Source organism: Pyxicephalus adspersus, chromosome 1, assembly GCF_032062135.1.
Source record: "Pyxicephalus adspersus chromosome 1, UCB_Pads_2.0, whole genome shotgun sequence".
Lineage (NCBI taxonomy): Eukaryota > Metazoa > Chordata > Amphibia > Anura > Pyxicephalidae > Pyxicephalus > Pyxicephalus adspersus.
Window position 1 is genome coordinate 136,608,107 of NC_092858.1, and position 10,403 is coordinate 136,618,509.

Consider the following 10,403-nt stretch of genomic DNA (forward strand, 5'->3'; position numbering starts at 1 on the left):
ATCATCATGTTTGTTCTAAAACAACACAGCAGTGTAAACCAGCCCGCACATTTGCAGTCCTTAAAAATTACTTGTGTCACATTTAAAGTGTATCTAAACTCAACATTTTTATTTTACAATGAAGGGTAGACAGCCCTTCTATTTAGAATAAAAATGTTGTTTTTTTTATTTGTTTTTTTTTAAAAAGGGTGCAGCACCCTTTTAAGTCCTGATCACAGAGTCCATCAAGACTTAATGGACTCTGTACAGAGCCTCCCAGGATACCTACGTTATGCATCCCGGAGGCTCTGGCTGCTCTTTCTGCGCATGCTCAAGATCTCAGGCATACGCAGAAAGTACTTTTTCCTCCTAGGGGAAAGAGATGCAGATCTCACACATGCGCGGTGAAATCGTTCCTTTGTTTTTTTCCCTTCACAGGGGCTACGTCACACGATCTCTCACCTGCACAGTGGGAGATCGAGTGACAAACAAAGAAGATAGAAGTGAAGCTCGAAGATGGCAGTGCCCAGTACTTCCTCTGCGCCAAGATAGGGGGAATTTCAAGACGACCCAGGGCAGGATCGTGGTAAGGACCACCACCACGAGGGACCTGCAGGATTAAAGGTAAGCGTGATTTTTTTATTTTTAGTTTAGTTCTGCTTTAATATTTCTCAGAAAAATCCTTCATTAAAAAAAAAAAAGGGAATGGGCAGCACAGAGTAAGGTTACGTACACACGTGCAATATTTGTCGTTGGAAAGGAACGATTACTGGCCAATTGTTCGATAAGTGTTAACAAAATAAGTGCACAACGACGCTGATGAACGAGGAATGTCGATGGAAACAAACGACCGTTCTGGCAGATCCGTTTCGGCGATGATCGTTCGCTATCTATTGTGTGTGCGGTCGTTCAGCGATCGTGAATTGTTATGTGATATACTTTCTCCGGTACATGTCATGTACATACGTCATGTATCGTTACAGCAGGAACAGAATTGTGCACTACAGCCTATTTTTCTCTATATATCGGCTGGTCTACGAGTCTGGTCTCGTATCTCAGGACTGCTTTGGGCCGCTGCCATTTTTATTTCAGTGTAAACTGAAATCCTATAAATAAAAGATTAAAACAAAAAAATGTGATGAGACAAGTGTGTTTACTTTATTCACTTACCTGGGGTCACTTTTTTATTTTAAAAGTTTAGTTTCCTTTTCACCCGACCATCTTTTCTCCCATTGTTATCACTAACCCGACTTTCTCTTTCACTTGATGTAAGACTATCCTTCCTTTCTCCATGAACAGATCCCAATGGCTTTTCTCTTTATACCCCAATCCATAACCATCTCCTCATTGTTATCAGAACTTGCGCTGAGGACTTTTTTTGAGCTTTTAGGTGACAGATCTGGGTGCCTGTCACAAATGTGTCACGTGGGTAAGAAGATGTGTAACTGGTATGCCCCTGTAATGATCTGTGCCAAGGCAGGTATACACAGTAACAAACACCAATGTGGCCAAGTCTTTGTTACACATACCAGGGTCAACTTTAAAAATCAAAGTTCATCTTCCTTTTATAGTCCTTTTCATTTGGCTGATACAGTCTACTGAACTGCATATAATAACATGATTCCGCTACCACAAACCTGCCCTTACACATATGTAGTCCTTAGAGCCTCCTAAGATGACTTGTGCCATATTTATTATTTCTCATCAGCATCTTTCATGAAATAAAAAGATAAAAAAGACACAAATAAAAGGAAATGGGCAGCACAGAATAAAGTAGGTTAGTGTAAAGAAAATATCAAATAAAACCCAGTCTAAAGAAAGTTTTCCTTCGCTGAGTAAACATCTAAGTAGCGGAAATACCAACTACTGCTGTCAAGGATCCTGAGGGCCACGAAACAAGCACCAACAGGCTGCATGTGGCCCCTGGACCACAAGTTGGGCTTAAGACAATGCAAATTTCCCTAATTCCTGCAGCTATTGTTAAAAATAAGTCTACATAAAGCTATGTGTTCTCCCATCTTTCTAGTCAGCTGCACTTTATGCTTCTCTGAATGGTCGCCATTTTATCATTACTATGTGAAGAGGTGCACTGCATGTGTGTCAAAGTTTGTCACTTTGAATTGTCAATGGCACAAGCATGCTTGTTCATGACATAAACAAAAGAACCTAAAGGCCATAACAAAGCTAACACCTGCATTGCCCTAGAGTGTCAGAATAAAATTAAACTGATATATTTGTTTCCTTTGGACACAAGATAAATATGAATGGGCAACACATGAGGGTGAATATGCCCTAAGGTCACATTCACACATATGAAAAGCAGTATTGTGTGCTAAACCAAGCTCTTTATTCATCTGGTATGTTTGCTGGGCTTTGTATACACACATCCAGGGGACAATAAAAAAACTAAAAAATATGTAAGGCACACTTGAGTAAGACAGTAACCCCTGTATGTATTTATGGCTGTGTGTGAAGTATGTATGAGTAAAAAGTATGTACAGTCAGAGAAAACTTCCCTCTTGGATAGTTTCCTCTCTAAATTATTTTTCCTCACCTTCTATTCTTGACAACCTAAAGGGCTCTATTTATAAAAGAGGGACTCTAACATTCCCTCAAACATTCCCTGGTGGAGCTAAAGTATACAAAACAAGTATATATGTTTCATTTGCAGGAATTGATTCCTATCGGGGAATGTTTGAGGTAATGTCAGATTCCTTGTTTTATAAATAGAACTCAAAATGTTGAATATTTATTTTCTGTTCCCAGACAGTGGTCACCGGGACCAGTAGGTAGGGTGGATATCTCCAGTGGGAACAATGAAACACCTGGCACGTCCTAAGCCTTCCCAGTTTATTCAAAACTAAGAAAAAAAGTTTTGGCTTTACATGCACTCATACTTACATACTACTACTACATACATACGACTACTGTATACTACTTACTCTTTGGCCTTACACACACTTTAAAGCGAAGCTAAATTGCGATCAGGCTATTTTTTGTTTGTTTTTTTGCAAAACAGGACAGGCAACGTCCTTCTGCAGTAAAACATTCTTACCTGCCTGATCGCTCTGCTCAACTGAGCTGTACATCCCGGCTTCCCATGTGACTGAATGAAGTCCCACATGCTTGCATGGGAGATACACCATCCGACCTGGCCAATCAAGATGATTGAAGATTAAAACAAGGAAGAAGATGGAGGTACCTCTAACGGAACAGGACTAGGTGAGTACAAACAGGATTTATTTCTGCTCTATCGGCACCCCAATGCACCCGCGCTGTAACATACCACAATGCACAGGTTTAAACACCTGGCTGTAATGCTCTATCATAGCTCACAACTGTCTCTCAATCAGAGGGATTATCTTGCTTATGAAACCAAACCCATTTGCCTTTCTTTATTCCTCCCTTGTTTTGGTCTGATGTATAAATGTACTATTTCTTTTCCATTTTATTTTACCTTCTATTTTACTAAGTATTTCCTCAAATTACCGTATTTTTCGGACCATAAGACGCACTTTTTTTCCCCCTAAAGTGGGGGGAAAATCAGGGTGCGTCTTATGGTCCGAATGCATATTTTTTTACTTACCTGTATCCCCGCCGGTCCCCGCAGCCAGTGTCCTCCTCTGTGTTCCTGTGTCCCAGCGTGCGGCACTTGTGCCCGCCCACGAAGGCGGCGCCGATTGATTTCATGAATGCCGATCGGCGCCGCCTTCATGGGCGGGCACAAGTGCCACACGCTGGATCTCAGGGAAACACAGAGGAGGAACACAGACAGAGGCAGATAGCAGCCAATGTCTGTGTTCCTCCTCTGTGTTCCCCTGTGTTCCAGCGTGCGGCACTTGTGCCCGCCCACGAAGGCGGCGCCGATTGGTTTGATGAATGCCGATCGGCGCCGCCTTCATGGGCGGGCACAAGTGCCGCACGCTGGATCTCAGGGGAAATCAAATAAATTTTTATTTTCCCGTGCGGAAAACCTGGTGCGTCTTATAGTCCGGAGCATCTAATGGTCCGAAAAATACGGTATTACATTTGTTTTAAAATGGTGTTAGAAAAAAAAAAGGTCAAAAAGGCCTTAAAGGTTTAACCAACTATTTTTGCATATTGATTCTTTATCATTTTCATACCTGGGGTGTGTCCTGGGGAGTTTTCCGTCTTTATACTTTGTTTTAAAAGGTTTTCCTATTTCCTTTTTACAGAAGGTTGGGAAGAGTGGGGTGTGTTGGTGTCAACATATTTATTTAAAATGATTGGGCTGCTTTAAAGCCCACCTCTAGGCAAACCAAATAAAACAACTCTGTGCAGCACATATTGGAAAAGATTTATTCTTTATTAAAATGATTTATAATTATTAGAATGTCGGGTCAAATACTTTCACTTTTCATTTACAAAGGTGAATCATCACATTGCAAGGGATATTTCACTTAGCCTAATGCATTTGGTGATAGCTTACTTTGCCAAAAATACCCAATCACAAGAAAAAAAAAACAAAAAAAAACAGGATTTTTCCTTGCACATGATTGGATGGTTGACGTCTACAGATTTTCATCTCATTTACTGAATGATAAGTCCCTCCCAAGGGCATAATTCACATTACTCTATAAACAGACTATATTCCCTTAGTAAATCAACTGTATTGTGTCAGATCATAACAAGGGCTTGGCTTATCTAAAGTAGCATGGTCAGCAGGCCTGGAAAAACAATAATAACAAGATGACACCACATTTTTTGTTTCAATCTAGGAACTCAAGTTGCTAATGACTCCTGCCTTCATTCCGTAGACTGTGAGTGAGTTTGTGGTGCTGTTACTTTTTCTCTTGCCAGTGAATTGCTTAACACGTGGTTAGGTACCACTCACTATTGCCTGCTGTCAAATTTGCAAACATTGTTTCATTATAAATTAGCACCATAGTGCAGCAAGTGGCCAAGTAGCTGGCAAGATGCCAACCACTGGGAGCCGCGCAGAATCACATTATCCCACCACAGGTTTGAATGTACTCTAAATTTATAAAATGATAAATGAAGAATATGGATGTAAATTAACAAAAGGATGGGAATATCTATTTACATTATATCACAGTGTGCTCTACCACATAGATGTAAAGCCAACTTTCTGTGCAAATGCCTCCCTATCACCCCAAATGAAAATAAAAAATGACTCACCTTAGACCAGGCATCTGGGAGCTGCAGGTGTGGAGGATTTTTAGTACCCAGAATACTGTTGGTGTTCCCCAAGGGTCAGTCCTTGGACCGGTTCTCTTTTCTCTGTACACCTCCTCTCTCAGTAGTCTCATATCTTCCTTTGGCTTACAGTACCATCTGTATGCTGATGACACTCAAATCTATCTGTCCACCCCTGACCTGTCTCCCTCAGTCCTGGATAAGGTCTCATGCTGCCTGTCAGCCATCTCATCATAGATGTCTGACCGATTCCTGAAACTCAATCTGGATAAAATAGAACTCATCATCATCCCCCCCCCCCCTCAAATTCCGCATCTCCCCCTGACATATATCTAACTGTTATTCAACACTGTCTTGGTGTCACCTTTGACTCGGCCCTCTCATTTACCCCCCATTCCAGGTCCTGTCACTTTCACCTACGCAACATCTCCAAAATCCGCCCCTACCTGTCTCCTGAGACCACCAAACTCCTTGTACACGCTCTTATCATCTCTCATCTGGACTACTGTAACATCCTTCTCTCTGGTATTCCACTAACCCGACTCTCTCCTCTACAATCCTTTATGTAGCAAGTGTTTGATTTTATATTTTGTATATTGTACATTTTTATATATTGTTTGCAATAAAATTTAATGTGATTTTATCTTTTTGTTAGATTTATATAAGCCTGACCTTAAAAGTCCCCACAAAATCTGGTCGCCCCAAGGGAAACCACATTGTTCTTTTTTTGCTATATCTTAACCCAAGAAAAACAGTAACATATTGTAGTCCACCAGTCCAGTTTTGTTCACCTGCTAACCCTACCTGCAACATATTTCTTCTCAAAAGATGGGATAGTACTGTATACATGTATAGTACTGTACTACAGGTGTGGTTCATTTGATATGGACTACAAACCCCTACCCTTCACTTCATCTCCATAATATTAGGATACGAGGATCTTCTGCAATCAAAGAAAAACATGAATGCTGCTAATATTTTATAAGATTCCACGTCGGTACAGGAAGGTATAAGGATATCAGAATTTCAGCAGCTTTGATGAGTATTTTTCTGTTGTATAAAATACACAAATGCAGCTACCACTGGATATACTATAACTATGTATATGACTGTGATAGGGATATCAGAGCTATAGAGGAGTATGATTTAAATAATTCAGTGTCCCTGTAATGAATGTGCAATATGCTGATTTTACATAACTAATAAATAGATATATTGTCTTTATGATTACACATTTATAAACTAATTGTGATCTGTGTCTGGACATGTTTTAACTTCTCTTGTAGAACCTTGTGCTCTCATTACATTGTATCACTGAGATTGGCGATAGCTTAAATGGTTAAATGACTGCAAAGTGCTGTAATGCATATATTGATGGAAACATTATCTTTATACTTCCTGTATTTTCCAGCTCATGAAAGATTAAATCTTCCTTCTCATATGAGTATTACCAATCTGTATACCATTAGGCTTTACATTAAAGTAAATTGCATTTGCAGGCGAAACTCAAGATTTTGTATCTGTATCTGTACAATGTAAAATAATAATACGCCTATAAATTAAAGTTATTTACCTATGTATCATTTTGTTTTCATATTTCAGACCTGTCTCTTAAATTACTCAGCTATTACACAAAGACTTCAGAACACCTACTACCCATTACACACAATGCAGCTCCATCTGTTACCTGTTCTGATATTTTAAATGCCAAAAGCTTTGGTAAACCTACAAACCTTCTATAGAAGACAAGCTGCAGATAACATTGAGGAAAAGAAACAGCGGTCATTGAAAAGCTAGACCTTAGATTTATTGATTTACGGTATATATGTCCAACAAAGGTTAAGTAAAATGCAAAGATGCTAATATATAGAGGAAAATTGTGTTAACTATACTTTGAAACATATGATTTGATATTGAATGCCAAATCCTGTTGGAAAATTGATACCACTAGGAGTGCCCAATGGAGAAACCCCTGGGCTGCTCACATTGCTACAACTACTAACCTCTACCGCTTCCCCTCATGCTATTTCCTATGTCATCAGCTGCATAGCATGCCTGCTATCCTTGTTACAATACATTGTATTTCAGTGCTGATCTTCAATTGCTGTTCTTGTAGAATTGCTGTTCTGAATTTGGAAGCAATGGAGCAGTGCAGGGCACAAGGGGGGCTTCTGTCCTGGGCCTGATCAAAAGAGCTTGAATTTGGCAATGCTGGAACTTTTAGAAATGGGCAGGGGGACCAGAAAGTTTACCTAGTATGGGGCCCAGAAATTTCTTACGGCAGTTTGGGAGCAGTGTTGTCATCCCATAACAGTAAGAAACCTCAAGACTTTGCAGGAGGACTAAGGAAAATTGTAAGAGAAGATGCACTTATAACTAAGTATGTGTGTGTGTGTGTGGATGTAAAGAACATTTATAAAAAGATTAAGGAATAAAAAAAATAGTTTTAGGATTTATTTGAATTTGTATTTACCCATAACATAATACCTCTGGGGGTAAGACCTTACACATAGAGCCTCACTTACAACAGACTTAGAGCAGTTTTCTCAATCTTTTTAAGATTGGGGGATGTTTGAAAAAACTTTCAGGTCTTGGGGAACCCCTGCTTTAATTACTATATCCTTAGCTCACAGTATATTAGTGTTATAGTCAGTGGGAAGAATGCCTCTTACATTGTTTGCCAGGAAGAAGAATGTCACCCTTACAGACCAATATCAGTGGTGTCAAACTAACCTGAGAGGCTCCCCAATCAAACCGTTTGAACAACAAGGGCAAGTTATCCTTTAACTAATGTGTAAAAAAAAGGGCGAAGCAGGATAGAAGACGAATAAGAGGGAAGGAAGGAATATCTCTTTAAATTAGTGTTTAACAAGAACTATGTCTAATCCATGGATTCCATGTGTTGTCGAATGCTATTAAACTAATTTTAGTATGTATTTGTTTGTCATTTATTATAATCCAGTTATTTTAGATTTAATGTTTGCTAAACAGAGTGATGTCAGAACCAGCTATTTTTCTTTAATCCATGCAAGCAGATCATAGCTGGTAGGAAGGGGTTTACTGGAGGCTCTACATGCCCAAAACCAGCACTGTGCCACACTGTGAGAAAATTATTTACAGCTATTACTGACACTATGATATCAGAGTCTGTATAGGAGAGGGGTCTGTACAACTGTACAAAGGTAAGGCTGGAGTTACGCTTTAACTTCTAATCAATGCTAAGCAGTAGCCTTGGTTGACAAAACAACAGAGTCTTCGCAGATATTATCTTCCAATAGGGAGAACCCAGCAGGGTGTACAAGATACACCCTTATTACTTAAATAAAAATGAGGGAGTATCCTGTACTCCCATAGACTGAATCTAGTTAGTCAGTGGCTATGTGTTTAGAACCTTTTATTTCTATCCTCACAGCCATACGTCTTCTACAATGTTATGAAACTGTGCCAGCAGGCTGTATGACTAGGTTTCTGACCTAAAATAGAAGAAAGTTTTTTTCCTGTGTGCAATATACAGTAAGTAAAATATTGTGTTATCCACTAGATGGCAAAAGAGCTTCATGTATGTTCAGATATCTTATGATCAGGAGAAATGCTGATTCACCAAGCCCTGATTCTCCAGTTTCAAGTTCATCTGTCTGCAGAGCACTTTGTAGTTTAGGAAACCAGCTAATCCTGATTGCTGAATTTAAGGATTTTCTGATGACTGTGCTAATTGCTATCCACAGTAAAATGTGGACATTATTTGAATTTTTGTTATACATTGCTGTTTTAATAATAAAACAAAAATAATATTGTATTCGATTCCTATATTCTGAATGACAATTTTCACCTTTATATTGCACTAAATTCATGGTGTAACAGAAACGGAAAAACAAGAGAGGCGCAGCGTGACGTCAGTGTAGTCTTAACTTGTATGAGAATACCATTACTGAGCCGTACGCTTCAGTATTGTTTCCATCATTACAACAGTCCCTCCCCCCCCCAAATACCGATAGTCCTCCTGATTGTTTTATTTTATTTGTTTATTTCTCAGATGCTCTTTTAGGTAAGTATGACCTTAACTGTGTATTTTCTTTAACTGGTATATTTAACGGCATCAAAAAGATTACCTTTGATACCTATCATTTCTTGTTTGATCTTAGATTCAAATGAAATAAACCCATAATGAATGAGACAAAGCAAACAAATATTTTGCATTTCTTTAGTAATACCAAAGATAATACAACTAATGATAACAGTAAAGCTGGGAACACACGTCCAATGGTTCTCGCCTGATAATCGGCTCACGGTCGATATCGGACGAGAATCTGGCGTGTGTACAAAATTGGTGGACCCTCATCAGAGGGAGTGTTGTTTATACTTCTGACCTCTACACTTGTTAGCTGGGCTGCTCATTACTCTGGACCACTGCACACTGGGCTGTACAGTTGTGTGCAGCATATACAGTACATCAAGTAGCCTCCTGTTCAGTTCAACTTGTATCCCCCCACTCTAAGGCACAATTTGGCAACTTTTTACTTTTGTAAAATATGAAGTCACTGGTGAAGAAAAGTCTGGACAACCCACATATATATACTAAGTAATAGGGTATATGCTGGAGGCAGGTTTTATAGGAAAGACTAATGTACCGGTATGTCCTAACAAACAAAACACACCAAAGTTACTAAAAAGCTATTAGAAATCTACTTCTGGAGAGGGGGTGCAAAACTGCAAGAGAACCAAGTTTAAGTCTGAGTGATGAACCTCATGGCCTGTTATCTTACCTCGGTATGCAATATTAATGGTGGGGACATAGACTGTGTTCAATATTCAGGGCATGCTAGGAGTGCTGAGGTAAGAGGGATGAAACCCCAGTCTGTGTGCTGGGGTTGAGATGTCACTGGACCAGACCAAGCTGTGTGCTGGGGTTGAGATGTCACTGGACCAGACCAAGCTGTGTGCTGGGGTGCTGGGTGTGTGATGTCACTGGACCAGACCAAGCTGTGTGCTGGGGGTGTGATGTCACTGGATCAGACCAAGCTGTGTGCTGGGGGTGTTATGTCACTGGATCAGACCAAGCTGTGTGCTGGGGGTGTGATGGCACTGGACCAGACCAAGCTGCGTGCTGGGCGTGTGATGTAACTGGATCAGACCAAGCTGTGTGCTTGAGGTGTGATGTCATTGGGTCAGACCAGTCTGTGTGCTGGGGCATGATGCCACTGGGTCAGGTCAGTCTGTGTGCTGGTGCATGATGCCCCGGGTCAAAC